This window comes from Rhinopithecus bieti, unplaced genomic scaffold (genome assembly GCF_001698545.2).
Source record: "Rhinopithecus bieti isolate Rb0 unplaced genomic scaffold, ASM169854v2 scaffold_6945, whole genome shotgun sequence".
NCBI classification, from domain to species: Eukaryota; Metazoa; Chordata; class Mammalia; order Primates; family Cercopithecidae; genus Rhinopithecus; species Rhinopithecus bieti.
Window position 1 is genome coordinate 4,200,269 of NW_016805531.1, and position 24,459 is coordinate 4,224,727.

Below are 24,459 nucleotides of genomic sequence, written 5' to 3' on the forward strand. Positions count from 1 at the left end.
AAATAAATAAATAAATAAATAAATAAATAAATAAATAAATAAATAAATAAAATCATTTCAGATACAGCATTTAGTATCACTGTGGATTCAGTACTTTGAAGTTATGTTAGTTATCAGTACTTTGAAGGAATAAATTTTGGGTAGGTATAGGAGGAATGAATACATTTCATAAAATGTCACAGTGAATCTTACAACTCACCTTTCACTAGTAGGACTTTTCAGTATACTGTTAAAAACCTTTAACGTGGCCGGGCGTGGTGGCTCACGCCTGTAATCCCAGCATTTTGGGAGACCAAGGCAGGTCGATCACAAGGTCAAGAGATTGAGACCATCCTGGCCAACATGGTGAAACCCAGTCTCTGCTAAAAATACAAAAATTAGCTGGGCATGGTGGCACATGCTTGTAGTCCCAGCTACTTGGGAGGCTGAGGCAGGAGAATCACGTGAACCTGGGGGACAGAGTCTGCAGTGAGCCAAAATCGCACCATTGCACTCCAGCCTCGCGACAGAGCAAGGCTCTGTCTCAAAAACAAAACAAAACAAAACCAAAACCAAAATCAAAAACAAAAACACAAAAAAACCCTTTAATGCACAGTTATGGGAATTACCAGAGAGTGAGAGAAGCAGTGAGCTCACCCAACAAGGGTGGCATTGTAGGTCTGATCTTTATCAAGTGACCCTAAAATAACAAGTTTGAATGGAAGAGCCTGGCATCACTGTTCTCCTTCTGCTTGTTGCTGTTTGCATTCCTTTGTTGAGCTGATGTTTTCCTGTGTCATAAGCTTTTCATCAGGTGTATGTGGAACACTTTGGTTTCATGGTCAAGACAGAATCAGAAGCACTGGATACAGACAGCTGATGTGTCTGGTCTCTTCTTTTTTCATAACTATGTCTACTTCCTTATCTAGATTAAAATCAAAACCTGAAAAACTGACTACAATAAATGTTTTGTGGTTTATCTATAAATATGACAGAAAATATGGCTGTTATTTTTGGTCAGAAATATCAATTTTGTACAGCTTATTTCAACCTAAATAAAAGGTGAACTTAAAAACATTTTTGTTTTAAAAAACATTTCTTTATTGACTTCTACTACCAGAGTGGCTATTGAGAAGTCATTCCGATTCTTTATCCTTTCCAGTGATTTTATTTTCCTATTAGCTTCTTTCTGTCTCCAATGTTGTGAAATTTTATAATCATGTGCTTCGGTGTATATCTTTATTTTGCCTGCTATGCTGGGTTCTCAATGGGTCCCTTGAAATTAGGAATTCATTCACTTCATTTCTCTGTAATATTGTTGAATTATTTCTTTTCTTTCTCTGAAAGAGTTTAGTTATTGTCTAAAGACTTAGAATCAATAGAAAGAAATATCTGGGTTAAGATAAGGGGTTGTGGAGACCAAGGCTTTATCATGTAGGTGAAGCCTCCAGGTAGCAGGCTTCAGAGAGAATAGATTGTAAATGTTTCTTATCAGACTTAAAGAGTCCGTTTTATCAGTAATTCCAAAAGGGAGGAGGATAGAATGAGGCATGTCCAACACCCACTTCCTATTATGGCTGGGATAGTTTTTCAGGTCAACTTTGGAATGCCCTTGGCCAAGAAGAGGGGTCTATTCAGATGGTTGAGGAGGCTTAGAATTTTATTTTTGGTTTACAGTAGGTTGCCAGGCATATCCATTTAAACTGCTCTGGTACAGAAGTGATTTCTCTTTTTGTTGCTATCCTTACTTTTATACCTACGTTTTGGCCAACTAATGTATACTGAAAATATAAATAGAGCATACAGGTTTCAATGATGAGTTACTTTGCTGATAAAGAAGCTTGTGGGTGAAGTGTTAGCAAAACCTTTTCTCTCCTACGTGAAAATGTGACTTTTGGATAACTTTCTACCTCTTTTCCACTGGCAGCCTGATAAGGACTGTGATACTGTGATATCATAAGAAATACATATTTGGTCTTCAGCCCCAGTTTCTGGTACAGAGATTCTAAAATTCTTGTAACTTCCCGAGTGATAGGAGTGACAGGAGCATCTTTTGTTCAAATGGTTGGTTTTTATCCCTGGTTCCAGGCACAGAGCTTCTAAAACTCTGAATTTTCTGAGCAATCGAGGTGACAGGAGCATCTTTTGTTATTTACAACAAGCTCTTTTCAAGTGTACATGAATTATGTTAATTAGATGACTGGTGGCTGGAAGCCCATAGATAGCTTCAGGATGGGCACTGGTTGCCAGAGGAACCAAACATGTGATTATAGAGGATTGGAACTTTCAGCCCGACTCACCCCTGAGGGAGGGAGAGAAAGGCTGAATTGAGTAAATCACCAATGGCCCGTGGTTTAAGCAATCACGCCTATGTAACAGAAGCTCCATAAACAAAGGGCTTCAGAGAGCTTCTGAGTTGGCAAACACATTGAGCGGCTGATGAAGCCATCCCCACAGGGGTTGACAAGGATTTCATGCTGAGTTCTGTGCAGAAATTTCATTATAATTAAGCCTTAATCAGGCTGCGCTTTGGCTCACTTCCTTGTTGCTGAAAGTTAATAGCACTAGATACTGTCCATTTGCACCCCCATTATTCCTATAGACAGGATCACCACCATTAGAATCATATGGCTTTTGTTTAAAGGTTGCTTAAGATGTTTTCAGATCCCAAACTCCAGTGAAACAGCTGACACCAACCAGTTTGAAGACCCCCACAGAGAAACAGAATCAGCATGAGAATACAGCTTCTTCATCTTTCTGTCCTAAGACTTTTCCCTGCGCTCTTCAACCAATCAGTGATCTTCACACTTCACCCCACTCCAAAACCCTTAAACTCTCTAGCCCCAGGCCAGGCGCAGTTGCTCATGCCTGTAAACTTAAGGAGGTCCAGGAGAGTGGATCACCTGAAGTCAGGAGTTCGAGACCAGCCTGGCCAACATGGTGAAACCCCTGTTTCTACTAAAAATACAAAAATTAGCTGGGCATGGTGGCGGGAGTCTGTAATCCCAGCTACTCTGGAGGCTGAGGTGAGAGAATCGCTTGAACCTGGGAGGGAGAGGTTGCAATGAGCCAAGAAGGCGTCATTGCACTCCAGCCTGGGCAACACAAGCAAAACTCCATCGCAAAAGAAAAAAAAAAAAAGCCCACAAAATCTCTAGCCCCAGATTGCTTGGGGAGACGGAGTTGAGGTTTCCTCCCATCTCCTAGTTCGGAGACCCTACAATTAAACCTCTTTCTCTGCTGTGCCCTGGTGTCTCTGCCTACTGACTTGCTGTGCACATGGGGCAATGGACCTGCTACAGTTATACCAAGAGGGTGGGGTGCCCAGGGAGGGCACTGGAGCTCTGCACATCTCCCCTGTTTCACACCTTGTCCTCTGCCTGTTCATCTGTATCCTTTATAATATCCTTTATAAATAAACTGCTAAATGTCAGTATAATGATTTCCTGAGTTCTACAAGCCATTCTAGCAAATTATTGAAACTGAGGAGAGGGTTGTGGAAACCCCCAGCTTATAGCCTTTAAGGCAGAAGTATGGGAGGCTCAGACTTGTGATTGGCATCTCAAGTCTTGTGGGCAGTCTTGTGGGACCGGGCCCTTTCACCTGTGCCATCTGATACTAACACCAGGTAGCTAGTGTCATAACTGAATTGAATTGAGTTGAATTGTTGGACACCCAGTTGGTTTCTGGAGAGAAGGAGAATTTGATGGTTGGTATTTTTCCATGTGTCTGTCGGCTGCATAAATGTCTTCTTTTGAGAAGTGTCTGTTCATATCCTTTGCCCACTTTTTGATTTGTTTGTTTTTTTCTTGTAAATTTGTTTAAGTTCTTTGTACATTCTGGATATTAGCCCTTTGTCAGATGAGTAGATTGCAAAATTTTCTCCCATTCTGTAGGTTGCCTGTTCACTCTGATGGTAGTTTGTTTTGCTGTGCAGAAGCTCTTTAGTTTAATTAGATCCCATTTGTCTATTTTGGCTTTTGTTGCCATTGCTTTTGGTGTTTTAGTCAGATTTCACTGGTTTTTATAGTGGCTTTCTGATTTTGATGGTCCACTGAAGGAGGAAGTTTGAATGTTGTTGTATACTGTTAACAATTGTCTGCCCATGCCTTGCCTGAAATATCATAATTGTTTCTGAAGAGTATCTTTCATAAAGCCGGATACAGTTTGACTTGGGAAAAAATATTAGTTATAAGAGCAAACTCTGGAAACAACTAAGGAAATGGCTAAGCTAATTACAATGTAATATTTAAATCTTGTTTAATTAAATAAGTTACATTAAAATATAATCATTAATTTTAAAAGCACTAATGTAAAGTTTATATGATAATATTAAGTGAAAAGGGCAAAACAGTATATGCATTTTACATATGTATATATCAACTATATTAAAATACACAAAGAAAATGTCTGGAAAGAAATAACATAATGCATCAATTCTAAAGACGCATTTTCCACCAACACACACATTCTCTAAAATTGGGTCACGTCCTACACCAATGCATTAAATGTAGTGTCCTTTTTTTTCTAAAAAGCTATTGGAATATTTGAATTTCCATTAATGTATTACTTTATTTTTTTTTTTAATATCAATGAGTTTATCTGGGTAGTGAGATTATGGGTCATTTTGTGTTCTTTGTTCTTTACTATATATTTTTTAAAACTGTATTTTACATTTTTTAGGAGATTGTTATGGGAAACCGTAGGTAAATTCTCTGTTACTAACACGTAATGATTTGTTGTCATTTTCTTTTAGTAGGACAATGGAACTAACAAATAATGATTATTAAGAAATTTCTGGCCGGGCGCGGTGGCTCAAGCCTGTAATCCCAGCACTTTGGGAGGCCGAGACGGGCGGATCACGAGGTCAGGAGATCAAGACCATCCTGGCTAACACGGTGAAACCCCGTCTCTACTAAAAAATACAAAAAAACTAGCCGGGCGAGGTGGCGGGCGCCTGTAGTCCCAGCTACTCTGGAGGCTGAGGCAGGAGAATGGCGTGAACCCGGGAGGCGGAGCTTGTAGTGAGCTGAGATCCGGCCACTGCACTCTAGCCTGGGTGACAGAGCAAGACTCCATCTCAAAAAAAAAAAAAAAAAAAAGAAATTTTTGACAGGATTTGTGTGATCCTTCCCAGACTCCGTGTGTGTGTTTGTATTACAATATGGAAAGAGCATGTGCAATGTTTGTAGAACACATGTAAGAAGTCACACTCCTCTTCGTTAATGCTTACTTGCTATTTAATGATTCTGTTAGAAAACTGAGATGGAGGCTAGGCACAGTGGCTCACACCTGTAACCCCAGCACTTTGGGAGGCAAAGGTGGGCGGATCACTTGAGGTCAGGAATTTGAGACCAGCCTGGCCAACATGGCAAAACCCCACCTCTACTAAAAATATAAAAAATAGCTGGGTGTGGTGGTGTACACATGTAATCTCAGCTACTCAGGAGGCTGAGGCAGGAGAATCCCTTGAACCCGGGACGTAGAGGTTGCAGTGAGCTGAGATCATGCCATTGCACTCCGGCCTGGGTGACACAGTGAGACTCTGTCTCAAAAAAAAAATAAATAAATAAAGGAAAGAAAAGAAAGCTGAGATGAACTTAGTGCTTAGCTTCTTAGTGGTTTCACTGAAGACACAAAATTGTGTGTAGAAGTCACTACTGAAATTGCCTTACACAAGGTTAAGAGAGTTATGATGCAATATGACCAATATGACCAAATGCACACAGTATTTCCCTGGTAGAAGTGTTAAGAGAGATCAGAACCCGTCTCCCTTTTCCTTGAAACAATCACTTGGTGACAGAGTCAGACAGAGTAGCACTGTCTTAGATAGGGAATAAAGGAACAATAAAATTCTTTCAACTGGTTTTTGCCTTTTGGTATTCTAAAATTTCCATTTCATTTCATTTGAAAGCCTAGTCCAGAGACAGGAGATTCTCTTTATTTTTGGCAAGGTTCTAAATGGCTAAGTGATGTAAGGAAAAGGGAATTCTAGTACACTGTTGGTAGGAATGTAGATTGGTACAGCCATTATGAAAAACAGTATGGAGGTTCCTATAGAAATTAAAAGTAAGACCAGGCATGGTGGCTCACGCCTGTAATCCAGCACCTTGGGAAGCTGAGGCTGGCTCATTGCTTGAGTCCAGGAGTTTGAGACCAGCCTAGGCAACATGGCAAAACCCTGTCTCTACTAAAAATACAAAAAATTAGCCAAGCATGGTGGTGTGTGCCTGTACTCACAGCTGCTCAGGAGGCTGAGGTGGGAGAATCACCCGAGCCCCGGAGGTTGAGCCTGCAGTGAGCCAAGATCTCACCACTGCACTCCAGCCTGGGCAGCCAAAGTGAGACCCTGTCTCAAAAAACAAAACTACCATAGGACCTTGCAATCCTTCTGGGTTACATTCCCAAAGAAGATGAATTCACCATCTCATAGAGATATCTGCGGCCGGGCGCGGTGGCTCACACCTATAATCCCAGCACTTTGGGAGGCCGAAGCGGGCGAATCACGAGGTCAGAAGATCGAGACCATCCTGGCGAACAGGGTGAAACTCCGTCTCTACTAAAAATACAAAAAAATTAGACGGGCGTGGTGGCAGGCGCCTCTAGTCCCAGCTTCTAGGGAGGCTGAGGCAGGAGAATGGCGTGAACCCGGGAGGCGGCGGAGCTTGCAGTGAGCGGAGATCGCGCCACTGCACTCCAGCCTGGGCGACAGAGCGAGACTCCGTCTCAAAAAAAAAAAAAGAAAAAAAAAGATATCTGCACTCCCATGCTCATTCACAATAGCCAAGATATGGAAACAATCTAAATGTCATCATGAGATGAATGGAAAAAGAAACTGTACATATATAATGCAATACTGTTCAGCCACTGAAAAGAAGGAGATCCTGTCATTTGCTACAACATGGATGTACTTCAGAGGACATTATGCTAAGTGAAATAAGCCAGACACAGAAAGAAAAATATTGCTTGACCTCATTTATATGTAGAATCTTTTTTATTTTTAAGTCAAATATATAGAGAGTAAAACAGTGGTTACAAGGGGTTGTAGGGGAGGACAGGAAATGGGAACACATAAGTCAAAGTTTACAAAGTAGCAGGTGTGTAGGATGAACAAGTCTAGTGATCTAATGTGCAGCATAAGGACAAAATAAAATTGTATTGTATTAGGAATTTTTGTTAAATAAGCAGATTTTAGCTGCACTTATCACACACAAAAATGTAACTATGTGAGATTATAGATACATTAATCTGCTTCACAATGGTAATCATTTTCCTAACCATATGTATCCCATAATATTGTTATAAACCTCAAAATACACAATAAAATTTATTTTAAAAATAAATGGCTAGGGCTAGGTGTGGTAGCTCACACCTGTAATCCCAGCACTTTGGGAGGCCAAGGTGGGTGGATCACCTGAGGTCAGGAGTTCAAGATCAAGCCTGGCCAATATGGTGAAACCCTGTCTCTACTAAAAAATACAAAATTAGCCAGGTGTGGTGGCAGGCAACTGTAATCCCAGCTACTCTGGAAGCAGAGGCGGGAGAATCGCTTGAACCCAGGAGGTGGAGGTTGCAGTGAGCCAAGATGCACCACTGCACTCCAGCCTTGGTGACAGAGGGAGACTCTGTCTAAAATAAAATAAAATAAAAAAAAGTAAAATAAATGGCTAGGTGACTATCAGAATATCATTTAATTAGTAATCTTTTCCATATTGACTTAAAATGATGCCTGAGTAATATGCAAAACTCTTATATATACATTCTTAGACTCTCAATACTATTCCCTTGAAGTATAGGTTTCTGCATAATATACCAAACTGTTTTAATCATTGTAACTTTGTGATTAAGTATCTAATTAGGTCAGTGTATTGGTTATCTATTGCTGCATAACAGATTACCCCCCCATATTCAGCATCTTAAAGCAACATTGATTATCTCACACAACTTTTGTGCAGATATTTTGTGCAGATAATTATTTAGTACAAGTATGTCTCATACATATAAACATATTTGGGACATACTTATACCAAGACACTATAAATTGTTTAACTGAAATTTAAATTTAACTGGGCATCTTATATTTTATCTGGCAGCCCTACCCTGGTACAATATAGGAGGGGATACTCCAGGGTATAAAAACCAGGAGGCAGAGATCATTTAGGGTCATGCTGGAGGCAGGCTCCCATAGCCAAGTCATCCATCACCACTATTTAAATTTTTTTTTGCAGTCAGTTTCACGTAACTACTCTTCCAGTTGGACTAAAAATCAAGTCAAGTTACCAAAAAAATTTAATTATAGTTTTTGTTGGAATTTCATTGAATCCATAGATTAATATAGAAAAAAATGGATATAAAATGCAATTTTCTGATCAATCCTTTTACTTTATTTGTAAAGAAAAGAGGTTTAATTAGCTGATGGTTCTACAGGCTGTACAGGAAGCATAGCTGGGGAAGCCTCAGGAAACTTACAATCAGGGTAGAAGGTGAAAGGGAAGCAAGGCACATCTTACATGGCTGGGGCATGAGGAAGAGAGTAAAGGGACAGCTGCTACACACGTTTATTTTATTTTATTTTTACTTCTTTATTTTTTAATTTTAAGTCCTGGGACATATGTGCAGAATGTGCAGGTTTGTTGCATAGGCATACATGTGCCATGGTGGTTTGCTGTACCTATCAACAGTCATCTAGGTTTTAAGCCCCACATGCATTAGGTATTTGTCCTAATGCTCTCCTTGCCCTTCTCCCCCCACCCCCCAAAAGGCCCCAGTGTGTGATGTTTATGCGTTCTCATTCTTCAACTCTCACTTATGAGTGAGAACATGCAGTGTTTGGTTTTCTGTTCCTGTGTTCATTTGCTGAGAACGATGGCTTCCAGCTTCATCCATGTCCAGGCAAAGGACATGAACTCATTCTTTTTTATGGTTGCATTGTATTCCATGGTGTATATGTGCCACATTTTCTTTATGCAGTCTATCATTGATGGGCATTTGGATTGGTTCCAAGATTTTGCTATTGTAAATAGTGCTGCAGTAAACATATGTGTGCATGTGTCTTTACAGTAGAATGATTTATAATCCTTTGAGTATGTACTCATTAATGGGATGGCTGGGCCAAATGGTATTTCTGGTTCTAGATCCTTGAGGAATCGCCACACTGTCTTCCATAATGGTTGAACTAATTTACACGTCCACCAATGGTGTAAAAGCATTCCTATATCTCCACAGCCTCATCAGCAACTGTTGTTTCCTGACTTTTTAGTGATCACCATTCTAACTGGCATGAGATGGTACCTCACTGTGATTTTGATTTGCATTTCTCTAATGACTAGTGATGACAAGTTTTTTCTCATATGTTTGTTGACCGTCTTCTTTTGAGAAGTGTCTGTTCATATCCTTTGCCCACTTTTTGATGGGTTGTTTTTTCTTGTGTAGATTCTGGATATTAGACCTTTGTCAGATGAGTAGATTGCAAAAATTTTCTCCCATTCTGTAGGTTGCCAGTTTACTCTGATGATAGCTTCTTTTGCTGTGCATAAGTGCTTTAGCTTAATTAGACCTCGTTTGTCAATTTTGGCTTTTGTTGCAATTGCTTTTGGTGCTAAATACTTTTAAACAACCAGATCTCATGAAAACTCATTCACTATCACAAGAACAGCAAGGGTGACGCCCATCCCCATGACCCAATCACCTCCCACCAGGTCCCTCCTCCAACACTGGGGATTACAATTTGACATGAGATCAATCCACTTATGTCCTCTATTAAGTTTCATGTTTTTATTCATCTAGGTCCTGCTTACTTCCTGTTAGGGTTTGTTGTTGTTTTGATTTGTGATCACAAAAAGTTTACTTGTGATATTTTGAGCTGGTTTTGGTTGGAATATAAGAATACTATTAATTTTTATGTATTGTTTGCAAGGACTGCCTTAGTGAATGCTCCTATTACTTCTTCTTCTTCTTTTTTTTTTTTTTTTAAATAGAGATGGAGTCTTACTCTGTCATCCAGGCTGGAGTACAGTGGTGTGATCTCGGCTCACTGTAACCTCTGCCTCCTGGGTTCGAGCGATTCTCCTGCCTCAGCCTCCCGAGTAGCTGGGATTACAGGTGCCTGCCACCAATGCCTGGATTTTTTGTTTTTTTTTTTTTGTATTTTTAGTAGAGACAGGGTTTCACCGTATTAGCCAGGATGGTCTCAATCTCCTGACCTCGTGATCACCCCACCTCGGCCTCCCAAAGCGTTGGGATTACAAGCGTGAGCCACCGCGCCTGGCCTACTTCTAATAACTTTTAAGTTGATTCCCTTAGGCTTCCCAGGTATATATGATAACGTCATTTGGAAATAATGACAATTTTACCACCTCCTTTTCAATGTTTAAACCTCATATTTTGGTTTTTTAACTGACTATACTATCAAACAATTATAATTTTTATGAAAAAAGCTGGGACAAAGACAAAATCTTTTGAACTGGGGAAAATAATCTATAGGAAAACTATTTTACACATTTTATTATTTAGATTGAGGCTTAAATGTGGTATAATGTTTCCAAACTACCCTCTCCAAAAGCTCAAAACTAAAACTTTCCACGTAAAAAGCTTCCCAGAATTGTAGTTTGTTTAAATATTCCATATCTGCATTGTTTTGAAAGAACTTGAAATAAAAGTCTGGATTCCAGGTGCAGCCTGACTTTTTTCTTATCATTTCAGATAAAAGTTCAAAGGGAACTTTTCAGAGGGCTTCAGACATATCATTATCCCAAATAATGTGTTAAACTAAAAGCCTTGGATCAGGCAAACAAGAACCCCAAGTTATTTAAGGGTGAGTCTTCTGCAAATCTAGAGAACAGGCCACCAGCACAAAAACAACATAACCTCAGCTTTCAGAGGAATGCTGCAGCCTTCGCCAGGCATTGGCTCCTGTTCCTTAACAACAGTTTGTTAACACTTTCTTGAGCAGTGGGAGTGGCAGATTTTTCACAAGGGAAACTAGGGGTAGCAATCTGGAGGGAAGGGGAAGCTAGAGGACTTGTCTCAAGGCTACTTCTGCGTAGTAAATAATGTGTGTTCTAAATATGCTTTTTTTTTTTTTTTTTTGAGACAGGGTCTCACTCTATCGCCCAGGCTGGAGTGCAGCGGCGCAATCTTAGCTCACTGCAGCCTCTGAGGCCTCCCAGGTTCAAGCGATTTTTCTGCCTCAGCCTCCAGAGTACCTGGGCCCACAGATGCACACCACCATACCTGTGGGGTTTTTTGTTTGTTTGTTTGTTGTATTTTTAGTAGAGACGTGGTTTTGCCATGTTGGCCAGGCTGGTCTCAAACTCGTGGCCTCAAATGATCCACCCACATCAGCCTCCCAAAGTGCTGAGATTACAGGCATGAGCCACTGTGCCCGACCAAATGATCCTTGAGACTGTGTGCCCCTTATGAATAGAGTGCAAACAAATGCAACAAAAAATGTAGAAGATGCTCTGGCCCATTCCTTTTTTTTTTTTTTTTTTTTTCCTCTAGAGACAGGGTATCACTGTAGCCCAGGCTGGTGTGTAGTGGTGCAAACATGGCTCACTGCAGCCTCCACCTCTAGGGCTCAAGCAATCCTCCCACCTCCCAGCCTCCTGAGTAGCTGGGACCACAGGTGTGTGCCACCACACCTGGCTAATTTTATAATATTTTGTAGAGATGGGGTCTCCCTGTGATGCTCAGGCTGGTCTCAAACTCCTGGCCTCAAGCAATCCCTCCACCTTGGCCTCCTAAAGTGCCAGGATTACAGGCGTGAGCCTGGACAGTTCTCTTTAACTCTCAAATGCCCACATCAGAAAAGATAGTACAAATGTAAGCTGATTTTCCTATTGCTCTGTAGGGCCACTGTGTTAACAACAATTTTTAACTTAATGAATGACAACTGTGAGCCAATTTAAACCAAATAAACCAGGCCAAGTCATTCTATTACACAGTAGATCAGAGCAAAATCCATTCTAGCCTGGACCAGAGGCATCCAAACAAAAGGCCAATTTAATTAACATTCCACCCTGAACTCTTTCTTTTTTTTTTTTTTTTTTTTTTTTGAGATGGAGTCTCACTGTATCACCCAGGCTGGAGTGCAGTGGTGTGACCTCAGCTCACTGCAACCTCTGCCTCCTGGGTTCAAGCAATTCTCCTACCTCAGCCTCCCGAGTAGCTGGGACCACAGGTACGTGCCACCACACCTGGCTACTTTTTTGTATTTTTAGTAGAGACAGGGTTTCACCATGTTGGCCAGGCTGGTGTTGAACTCCTGACCTCAGGTGATCCGCCCGCCTTGGCCTCCCAAAGTGCTGGGATTACAGGTGTGAGCTATAGCACCAGGCCCCTGAACTCTTGATTCTATCCACCATCCCCTCCTCCAAAACTTCTTCCTCCCCAGGCTTTCTCCACCTCAGAAAATGGCAACCCCATCAACCCAGCCACTTGCTTCATCCAGAGACTTGGGAGTCATCTTTAATGCATCTGCTTTCTAACTTCTCAGATCTAATGACTACATCCTGTCAATTCTACCTCCAACTTCTCTTGAATTCATCTACTTCTCTTTCCTCTGGCATTACCCTGATCCAAGTTATCTTTATCTCCCTGTTAGAAAACTGCAATAGCTTCCTAGCTGACCTGCTTACTTCCACTCTTACAAGAATCCATCAGATTCCTCAGATACCTAATAGGCCTCTTTTTCTCCACATACCTAGCTTATCATAGCACTCATCACAATTTATTTAAATATATATGTATGTATATAGTTACATACATTTGTTTATATATGTGTGTGTATATACGTTTATGGAATGTTTCTGTCCTCAGAATTTAATCTCCATGAAGACAAAGTCCATGTCTGATTTTCTTTTACTGAAGTTTTATTCCTAGTGCCTAACACAGTACCCAGCATCTAGTCAGCATCAGTAAAACTTGTTGGAAGAATGAATGAATTAATGAATGAATGAACGAATGCTTTGTGGAATCCGTGCATGACAGAAGTCCTTCTGTTCACCATAGACCACTGTAGTCACCATAGACAACTGTAGTCACCATAGACAACTGTAGTCCAGAGTCCATTCTCTTAAAAGTCTTTCTTTTAACCTCAAAGCCACACGAGTCAATTCCTCAAAGAGAATGTACTTACTCCTTCAGGCTGATTATATAGTGACCTTCTAGCAGAGCCGTTTAGGAAGAAAACAGTCAGATCTTTGATGGAGCCAGACTAGATGGAGAGAAGCCAAATGAGAATTCTCTTTCTAATGCGTTGGAAAGATCTGAAGAAGAAAATGAAACAAAAATCTTAGAGCCTTTGAGGAATTCTTGCCATCTGGTGGCAATAATTTTAATCTGCAGGCAACCAAGCAGTTTCTCTCAGCTTTCTATAATGTCTCGACATTTCTGAAATGGTACAATGATTTGAACCTTGGTGTGGGTCTCCTTTGATTTCATCATGCCCTATATTCTAGAAATTTATGGCCTTCAGTTCTGGGAAATTTTCTCAAATTATTTCTTTTAGTGTTTTTCTTCCCAATATTTTCTCTTTCTCTTGTTGACATTTCTGTTATATTATTCAGATGTTAGATCTCTGATCTTTTAACTTGCTTTTCTTTTTTCTTCTATCTCCCATTATGTCTTTTTGTACTAATTTTTGAAAGGTAATACTTTTGGCTCCACCAAAATATCACTAAAACAACCCACTGATTAAACAAAGACAACTTTATTCCTATGGCAGTAAGGAAGAACACTAACTTGACAGAGTTAGTAGCCTCTCAGAAGGGGCAGGGAAAAGTTGACATATTTATGAAGTTTTGAAGTCTGGTTTAAGTCAGGTCTTTCAATGCTAGGCCTTGATCAGAATTGGATAAGAATAATAGTTTAGAGTTGGTGGACACAGCAAGGATTTTGAGGTGATGGATTCAAAGAGTGTTGGTGCCAGTCTTGGTGGCTCATGCCTGTAATCCCAGCACTTTGAGAGGCTGCTGAGGGAGGATCACTTGAGCCCAGGCGCCTGAGACCAGCCTGGGTTACATAGTGAGACCCCTGTCTTTACCAAAAAATAAAAAATTAGCTGAGCATGGTGATGCATGCCTGTAGTCCCAGCTACTCAGGAGACTGAGGAGGGAGGATCACTTGAGTCCAGGAGTTGGAGGCTGCAGTGAACTATGATCATGCCACTGCACTCCCGCCTGGGCAATAGAACGAGACCCTGTCTCAAAAAAAAAAAAAAAGTAAACGGTCACTTGATGATGTCTATTGGTAAATTGGACAGTTTGATGTTTATTTTAACAGGTTCTGGGGGAAATAAATCCCAGAATAAACAAGGTTATTTGCTTCTTTTATTGCCTCATGAAAGAGGTCCCTTTTATAATAAAGTTTTATTTGTGAAGAGACTGAAAGAGTAATGTCTTGTAAATTTAAACAGTAAACTATGTGGCTTCAGTCCTCAGAAACCACTTTATTTTCCTCGTCTTATTTTCCTTCCCTTCTGTTGATTTTTTTTTTCTTTTTTTTTTTTTTTGAGACGAAGTCTCGCTCTGCGTCACCCAGGCTCGGAGTGCGTGAGCGGATCCATCCCAGCTCACTTGGCAAGCCTCCGCCTCCCGGGTTGCATCGCCATTCTCCGCTGCCCAGCCTCCGGGTAGCTGGACTACAACGGCCGCCCGCACCGGAGTCCGCCCGGCTAGTTTTTTTTGTAGCTTTTAAGCAGAGACGGGTTCACCTCTGGGGTTAGCCAGGATGGTCTCGATCTCCTGAACGCGTTGTGACTCCGCGGCGTTCTCGCCCCAAAGTGCTGGGATTACAGCCTGAGCGCACCCGCAATTTTTTTTTCTACTATAGCATTTTCCACTTATAAGGGTCTCTTTTCTTCTCAGTGCTCCTTTTTAAAGCCTCCTTTCTTTGGGGAGAGGGGAGATATATTTTCCTAGCAACGAGAACAGACAGTAGGTATTTTTTAAACACATTTTCCTGCCAACTCCATTGTTTTGATTTCCTGAGTTCCATTTTGTTCATTCTGTCCTTCATGCTGGAGAAATTCCTTTATTGTCTGAAGGTGATCCTTTATAGGACAGTGACCAATCACAGGCATAAAGTATCAGTTAAACAAGATGAGTAAGCTCTGGAGATCTGCAGCATGACAATGTGCCTATAGACAACAAAAACATATTGTACACGTAACAGTGTGTTAACAGGGTAGATTTCATGTTCAGTGTTCTTACCACAATAAATTAAACTAAACAAAGAACAGTGAGACCAACACCAGAGGTGAGGCAGAGTAGGAGGCTGGACTGATCAGTGTAGAATGATCTTATTAAGCTTGGAAGGTTTTCCCTGCTCTTGGGGTGGAACATCTTCCCAAAGAGGAATTTTCCAGTTTCCTGTGGGTTGAAGAGGGTAAGCTTGGTTGCAGCATTCTCAGAGCTGAGTTGGAGGAGCGAGCTGGGTTGTCACTGTCTAATACTGGCTTTCGTTTAAGTCTCATTTTCTGTAAAGCATCCCTGCCCTCATCTATGGCTTTTTCCTTTTTTTTTTTTTCAGTCACTTTTCCCGTTTCAGAGATACCTAGCACCTCTAATACCCAAGCTTTTCTGCAGTTCTGGGAATTTGGCTTGCTCTGAGTTTCTTTCATTCATAGTTTAATGGGTTAATGACTCTGCTAGGTCATGCTAGGTCAGTTTCCACCTTTCCATCTGCTTTACAACTCTTAAAGTGTAGTCACTGTCATCTTCTTACCCAGTTTCTTTGTCCTTGTGGGTTTATGCATTTTGAATATATTGGCATTTTAGAAGACTTTGGCTAGGCATCAGCGATAATGAATGTGTTCATTCGACCACATTTAACCAGGAGTCTGCATTATATTCCTAAGGTCCCCTCCAACTTCTAATTCTGTGATTTTAAATACAGTTTAATTAAGGCAAGAGTGAGTACATAATTAGATACGATGCTGGAGAGATTACAATTTCATGCAAATGAGATAAAAAAGAGAGGTAATTAGCTTTAGCTTTTCAATAATCAGTCTAGGGGAAGCTTCACGGAAGAGATATTTTAATAACTGAACCTGAACCCTTTCTCTCTTTCTCCCTTAAGAGCAGCATGGGTGAACCAAAGAGAAGTTGAGGTAGCCTGCAGCAATCTTGATCTTGATCCAGGCTGCAAAAACAAATTACCATCAAGATTTAGGAAGGAAGAAGAGACAATATTAAAAAACCTGAAAATCCCATAGGGAGAAACTGCATCTGCCTGACTAAGGCAATGCTAATAGGAATAGAAAGCAAGCATGGATAGATATTTAGATGATATGATTTTGCATTTTTTAAAGTAATGAATCAAGGGCTGGGCGTGGTAGCTCACATCTGTAATCCCAGAACTTTGGGAGGCCGAGGCAGAGGATCACTTGAGACCCAGAGTTCAAGACCAGCCTGGGTGACATACAGAGGCTCCATCTCTACAAAAACTTAAAAATTCGCTGGACATAGTGGTACATGACTGTAGTCCTAGCTACCTGGGAAGTTGAGGGGGAGGCTCACTGGAGCCCAGGAGTTGCAAATGTCCCATTCTTTAGTTGTCTTTTCACTTTCTTGGTAATGTCCTGACATAAAAGTTTTAAATTTGGACACAGTCCATTTTACCTATTTTTTCTGTTATTGCTTGTGCTTTTGGGACCATCTCTAAGAATTCATTGCCAAATCCAAAGTGATAAAAATTTACCTTGATGCTTTCTTCTAAGAGTTTAGTAGTTTTTGTTCCTGCATTTATTTTTTTTTTTTTTTTTTTTTTTTTTTTTTTTTTGAGACAGAGTCTCACTCTGGCTCTGTTGCCCAGGCTGGAGTGCAATAGCATGATCTTGGCTCACTGTAATCTCTCTGTCTCCTGGGTTCAAGCCATTCTCCTCTCTCAGCCTCCCAAGTAGCTGGGATTACAGGCACGCAGCAGCATGCCCAGCTAATTTTTGTATTTTTAGTACAGACAGGGCTTCACCATGTTGGCCAGGCTGGTCTTGAACTCCTGACCTCAGGCGATCCACCTGCCTTGGCTTCCGAAAGTGCTGGGATTTACAGGTGTGGGCCACCATACCCGGTCTTTTTTTAAAATCCATTTTGAGTTACTTTTTGTATGTGGTGTGAGGTAGGGGTCCAAAAAGTGTCATTCTTTTGGATGTGGATATCCAGTTTTCCTGGAACCATTTTTTGAAAAGATTACTTCTTCCCCATCGAATGGTCTTGGCACCCTTGTTGAAAATCAATTGTCCATAGATGTATGGGTTTACTTCTGGACTCTAAATTCTATTCCATTGATGTTTGTCTCTGCCCTTATGCCCGTACCACACACTCTTTTGATTACTGTAGCTATGTAGTAAGTTTTGAAACTGGAAACTGCGAGTCTTCCAACTTTGAGATACCACTTCAAACCCACTAGGATTGCTATAATTAAAAAACCAAAACCAAACAACAATAAAACAGAAAACAGTAAGTACTGCTAAGGAGTTAGAGAAATTGGAACTCTTGTACATTGCTGATGGAATACAAAATGGGGCAACCATTGTTAAAAAACTGTTTGGTGGCGTCTCAAAAAAATCAAACATGGAATTACCCTATGACCCAGCAATTGTACTTCAAGGTACATATTCAAAGAATTGACAACAGATACTTAAACAAATACATGTACAAGGATATTCACAGCAACACTATTCACAATAACCAAAAGATGGAAACAAACCACATGTCCATAAATAGATGAAAGAATAGATAAATAAAATATGACATATGCATACAATAGAATATTATTCAGCCATAAAAAAGGAACAAACGACTGATATATGCTACAACATGGAGGTACCTTGAAAACATTATGCTAAGTAGAATAAATCAGACACAAAGGTCATATATGGGTTTCATTTATATGTAATATTCAGAATAGAAAAATCTGTAAAGATAGAAAGCATATTGGTTGTTGCCAGGGGCTAAAAGAGGGTAGAATGAGGAGTGACTGCTTAATGGGTAAAGGGTTTTCTTTTGGGCTAATGAAAATGTTTTGAAACTAGATAGAGGTGGTACACATTGTGAATGTTCTAAATGCCACTGAATTGTATACTTTAAAATTATTAATATGGCCGGGTGCGGTGGCTCCCCTCTACAATCCCAGCACTTTGGGAGGCCAAGACAGGCAGATCCCTTGAGCTCAGGAGTCCAAGACCAGCCTGGGCAATGTGGCAAAACCCTGTCTCTACAAAAAATACAAAAGTTAGCACATAGTGGCGCATGCCTGTGGTACCAGCTACTCTAGGGCTGAGGCAGGAGAATTGCTTGAGCCTGGGAGGTTGAAGTTATAATGAGCTATGATGGCCCCACTGCACTCCAGCCTGAGTGACCTTGCCTCAAAAAATAAAATGATTAATATTATGCTATGAATGTCATCTCAATTTGTTTAAAAAAAAGAGTGAAGGAGATGCTGAAGGACCTATTTTTTTAAAGCCTTAAAAGTAGAGAAAAATAGAGTGAAACAAATTCAAATACAAAGCCAAAACAAAACAAGGGTGAGAATTTCACCCTGGAAATAAAATGGATATGGACACTTTTAGCTAACAAGTAAAAAAGATATGAGTACACACAATCACAAAAAAAGCAAATATAAAAATTTTTCTGCGAGCGGTACTCTGGGTGCTGGCTGAATAGATGAAACACGTAACCGTTATTTAAAAATTTTCACTGCAATGCTAAAGGGCAGGAAACCTAGACAAAATGGAGATAGGGAAGAACCCTGCTTTCCTGAGAACCTAGAAAGTTAAAAGCAATATCCTGGCTTGAAATGGATACAACAAAGACTAGAAAAGAAAGATTATCATCCTAAGGATCAGGACCTACAGATAAGACATCAGAGTAAGAGATAGGAAGGAAGACAGCGAATGCCTAACATAGACTAAAGCTTGGGGGCCTTGAGTAGTAGGGAACACAACACATAAAACGCAGAAGTGCCAGCAATTGATATCCCAGTATTTTCCAGCTTACCATCCCCAATTTTTCCCATCCCTGCCTAATAGCCTACACCACAACAGTCATGGCAAAATCGACTGCAACAGCCAGGGCTATAAGGTCAGCATTCCTTAACTCCTAGTTTAGCAGGAAAGCTCAAAATATACATTGTTCTTGAAACTAAAGTACTCTATTGGACCAGCCAGAGGGGACGAGCTTAAGGTGGGGAAGTAGATTTATGTGCCATTCATAATATTTGAATTTCCAAAAAAATATAAAGAGCCTTAGACTTAAGAAATAGAGACTGTGGTGTGTTTAATTAAAAAAAAAAAAAAAAAAAAAACCCCTGCCACTATTGGTTAAACAGGTGGGTTTTAAAGCCAGAGCTCCTGGGATCAAATGCCAGCTCCACCATTTATTAGCAAGTTCATCACTCTTTGCTGGTTTCCTCATTTGTAAGAAGTAGATAATAATAGTATGTAAAGCTTAGGTTTTTGAAGACTATATGTAAGATATGCATGGCACCTGGTGTTTGCTAAGGTCTCAACACATGTTACTTTCACTTTTCTGATCATTCTGTTTCCTGCTGAGGAGAGCTGCGCCCACCAGATTTAGCTTTTTTTTTTTTTTTTTTTTTTTTTTTTTTTGAGGACCAGGAGTCCTCGTCTGGTCGCCCAGGCCTGGAGTGCAGGGGGCCACGGATCTCGGCTCACTTGCCAGCTCCGCCTGCCGGGTTCACACCATTCTCCTGGTCTCTCTAGGCGCGCCTCCCAAAGCTAGCTGACTACAGGCACCCGCTACCTCGCCCAGCTAATTTTTTTTGTATTTTTAGTAGAGACAGGGTTTCATCCTGTTAGTCAGGATGGTCTCAATCTCCTGACCCCATGATCCTGGACGTGGTGGTTCACATCTGTAATCCCACCACTTTGGGAGGCTGAGGTGGGAGGATAACTTGAGTCTAGGAGTTGGAAGCCAGCCTGGGCAACATAGTGAGTCCCCATGTCTAAAACCTATTTTCAAACAATTAGCTGGAGGTCATGGTGCATGCCTGTAGTCTATCCCAGCTACTCAGGAGACCAAGGTGGGAGGATCATTTGAGCCCAGGAGGCTGAGGCTGCAGTAAGCAATGATAATGCCACTGCACTCCAGCCTGGGTGACAGAGCAAGATCTGTCTCCACAAAAATAAAAAATTAGCCAGGCATGGTGGCATAGGCCTGTAGTCTCAGCTACTCAGGAAACTGAGACAGGAGGTTGCTTGAGCCCAGGAGGTTGAGGCTGCAGTGAGCTGAGATCATTCCACTATACTCCAGCCTTGGTTACAGAGCAAGATCCTGTCTCAAAAAAATTGAAGATTAAAATAAACAAACAGAAGACTGAAACATAATTAGAAATTCAGCCCTTCCTCTCCAAATTTCCTCTTGGTTCATGTGTGTGGGTCAAACTTTTAAAGAAGCCCAACAAATTGGTTTGTAGCCAAAGACTGAGCTCCATGGTAATAATAGCAGTGGCTAACACTCCAAACTAACTGTGCGACAGTCACTATTATAGACTGATTTTTATAATGACCCTGTGGGGTGGGTACACATTATCCCTGTTTTACAGATGAGAAAACTGAGTTACAGAGAGGCTAAGTATCTGGCTTAAGGTCAGCTACTGATATGGCTATTAAATGGCAGTTAGGGTTAGAATCTAGGTAGTCTGTGTATTAGTCCATTTTCACACTGCTGATAAAGACATACCCGAGACTGGGAAGACAAAGAGGTTTAATTGAACTTAAAATTCCACATGGCTGGAGAGGCCTCAGAGTCATGGTGGGAGGTGAAAGGCACTTCTTACATGGCAGCAGCAAGAGAAGACGAAAAAGATGCAAAAGCAGAAACCCCTGATAAAATCATTAGATCTCATGAGACTTATTCACTACCATGAGAACAGTATGGGGAAAACTGCCCCCATGATCCCATTATCTCCCACTGGGTCCCTCCCATAACACATGAGAATTATGGGAGTATAGTTCAAGATGACATTTGTGTGAGAACACAGAGCAAAACCATATCATTCTGCCCCTGGCCCCTCCAAATCTCATGTCCTCACTTTTCAAAACCAGTCATGCCTTCCCAACAGTCCCCCAAGGTCTTAACCCATTTCAGCACTAACCCAAAAGTCCACAGTCCAAAGTCTCATCTGAGACAAGGCAAGTCCCTTCTGCCTATGAGCCTGTAAAATCAAAAGCAAGTTAGTTACTTCCTTGATACAATGGGGGTACAGGTATTGGGTAAATAGAGCCATTCCAAATGGGATAAATTGACCAAAACAAAGGAGTTACAGGGCCCATGCAAGTTCAAACTCCAGCAGGGCAGTCAAATTTTAAAGCTCCAAAATAGCCGGGCACAGCAACTCATGCCTGTAATTTCAGCACTTTGGAAGGCCAAGGTGGGTGGATCACCTGAGGTCAGGAGTTCGAGACCAGCCTGGCCAACATGGTGAAGCCCCATCTCTACTAAAAATTCAAAAATTAGCCAGGCATGGTGGTGACTGCCTGTAATCCCAGCTACTTAGGAGGCTAAGGCAGGAGAATTGCTTGAACCCAGGAGGCGGAGGTTGCAGTGAGCTGAGATTGCACCATTATACTCCAGCTTGGGCAACAAAAGTGAAACTCCATCTCAAAAATTAAATAAATAAATAAAATAAAAATAAAGCTCCAAAATGATCTCCTTTGACTCCAGGTCTCACATCCAGATCACGCTGATGTAAGAGGTGGCTTCCCATGGTTTTGGGCAGCTTCATCCCTGTGACTTTGCAGGGTACAGCTGCCCTTCTGGCTGATTTCATGGGCCAGCATTGAGTGTCTGTGTTTTTTCCATGAGCACAGTGCAAGTTGTTGGTGGATCTACTATTCTGGGGTCTGGAGGATGGTGGACCTCTTCTCACAGCTCCACTAGGTGGTGCCCCAGTAGGGAGTCTGTGGGGGCTCCAACCCCACATTTCCCTTCTGTGCTGCCCTAGCAGAGGTTGTCCATGAGGTCCCTGCCCCTGCAGCAAACGTCTGCCTAGGCATCCAGTCGTTTCCATACATCTTCTGAAATCTAGACGGAGGTTCCCAAACCCCAATTCTTGACTTCTATGCACCTGCAGGCTCAACGCCACATGGAAGCTGCCAAAGCCTGGGGCTTGCACCCTCTGAAGCCATGGCCTGAGCTCTATGTTGGTCCTTTTCAGCCATTGCTAGAGCAGTTGGGATGCAAGTCACCAAGTCCCTAGACTGTACACAGCACAGGGACGCTGGGCCCTGCCCACAAAACCATTTTTCCCCCAGACCTCTGGGTCTTTGATGGGAGAGGCTGCTGCAAAGGTCTCTGACATGCGCTGGAGACATTTTCCCCATCATCTTGGGGATTAACATTTGGCTCCTCATTACTCATGCAAATATCTGCTTGAATTTACAAATATCTGCTTGAATTTCTCCTCAGAAAATGGGATTTTCTTTCTTTCTTTTTTTTTTTTTCTGATGGAGTCTCACTCTATTGCCCAGGCTGGAGTGCAATGCTGCAATCTCAACTTACTGCCACCTCCATCTCCTGGGTTCAAGTGATTCTCTTGCCTCAGCCTCCTGAGTAGCTCGGATTATAGGTGTGAGCCACCATGCCTGGCTAAGTTTTGTATTTTTAGTGGAGACAGGGTTTCCCCATGTTGGCCCGGGTAGTCTAGAATTCCTGACTTCAAGTGATCCACCCACTTCAGCCTCCCAAAGTGCTGGGATTACACGCATGAGTTGCTGCGCCCAGCTAGGATTCTTTTCTATCGCACTGTCAGGCTGCAAATTTTCTGAACTTTTATGCTCTGCTTCCCTTTTAAAACTGAATGCCTTTAACAGCACCCAAGTCACATCTTGAATGCTTTGCTGCTTAGAAATTCCTTCTGCCAGATGCCCTAAATCATCTCTCTCAAGTTGAAAGTTTCACAAATCCCTAGGGCAGGGGCAAAATGCTGCCAGTCCCTTTGCTAAAACATAACAAGAGTCACCTTTGCTCCAGTTTCAAACAAGTTCCTCATCTCTATCTGAGACCACCTTAGCCTGGACCTTATTGTTCATATCACTATCAGCATTTTTGTCAAAGTCATTCAACAAGTCTCTAGGAAGTTCCAAACTTTCTCACATTTTCCTGTCTTCTTTGAGCCCTCCAAACTGTTCCAACCTCTACCTGTTGCCCAGTTCCAAAGTTGTTTCTACATTTTCGGGTATCTTTCCAGAAACACCCCACTCTACTGGTACCAATTTACTGTATTAGTCCATTTTCACGCTGCTGATAAAGACCCACCCGAGACTGGGAAGAAAAAGAGGTTTAATTGGACTTACATTTCCACAAGGCTGGCAAGGCCTCAGAATCATGGTGGGAGGCGAAAGGCACTTCTTACATCGTGGTGGCAAGAGAAAATGAGGAAGCTGCAAAAGTGGAAACCCCTGATAAAACCATCAGATTTCATGAGACTTATTCACTACCATGAGAACAGTATGGGGAAACTGCCCCATGATTCCAATTATATCCCACTGGGTCCCTCCCACAACATGTGGGAATTATGGGAATACAATTCAAGATGAGATTTGGGTGGGGAACATATCCAAACCATATCAATCTGGCTCCAGTGAGCCTGCTCCAAACCCACTATAACCACTGTCTCTGGAAGCCTAGGATGAACCTGGCTATAATTCAAGAAGCAAATTACAGAGGCTTCCCTCTTTCTTTGAGTCAAGTTTCAAAGACATGGGAGAGGGGGGAGAAGGATGAGGAAGAGCATACAAGGTTTTTTTTTGTTTTGGTGCTGTGTTGTCTGAGCTTGGTAGGTTGAATGATGAAGTGGTGATATAATTTGGATATTTGTTCTCTCCCAATCTCATATTGAAATTGATCTCCAGTGTTAGAGGTGGGGACTGGTGGGAGACGTTTGAGTCAGGAAGGTGGATTCCTCATGAGGGACTTGGTGTCATCCTCACTATAATGAGTGAGTTCTCCATTAGCTCACAGGAGAGCTGGTTGTTTAAAAGAGCATGGCACTCCTGTTCCGTCTTTTGTTCCCTCCCTCACCATGTGACACGCCTGCTCCCCTTTCACCTCCAGCATGGTTGGAAGCCTCCTGAGGTCCTGACCAGAAGTAGATGCTGGTACCATGCTTCTTGTACAGCCTGCAGAACAGTGGGCCAAATAAACCTCTTTTCCTTATAAATTACCTCAGGTATTCCTTTATAGTTATGCAAAACAGACTAAGATAGATGGGTTCATTGAGTAGGCATACAGGATGTGAGTATTCTTTTGAAATCATTCTTTAAAACTTACTTGCTAAAATATTAATAGAAAAATTATTAAATGATCTCTTATTAAAATGGAGAAAGATGGCTGGGCGCAGTGACTCACACCTGTAATCCCAACACTTTGGGAGGCCAAAGTGGGTGGATCACCTGAGGTTGGGAGTTCAAGACCAGCCTGACCAACATGGAGAAACACCATCTCTACTAAAAATATC

General features: G+C 41.5%; 1 long non-coding RNA gene across 1 annotated transcript in view; it reads right to left on the minus strand.

Annotated features, from left to right (window-relative positions):
- LOC108530127 (uncharacterized) overlaps window positions 1-23,337 on the minus strand; it is a 36,086-nt gene extending 12,749 nt beyond the window's left edge. Inside the window, exons 1-2 of the long non-coding RNA XR_001885765.1 lie at window positions 23,297-23,337; window positions 13,118-13,247 (exon numbers count right to left, since the gene is read on the minus strand). This is a non-coding gene — a long non-coding RNA (uncharacterized LOC108530127). The remainder of the gene's footprint in view (window positions 1-13,117; window positions 13,248-23,296) is intronic.
- Between the last annotated feature and the right edge of the window lie 1,122 nt (window positions 23,338-24,459).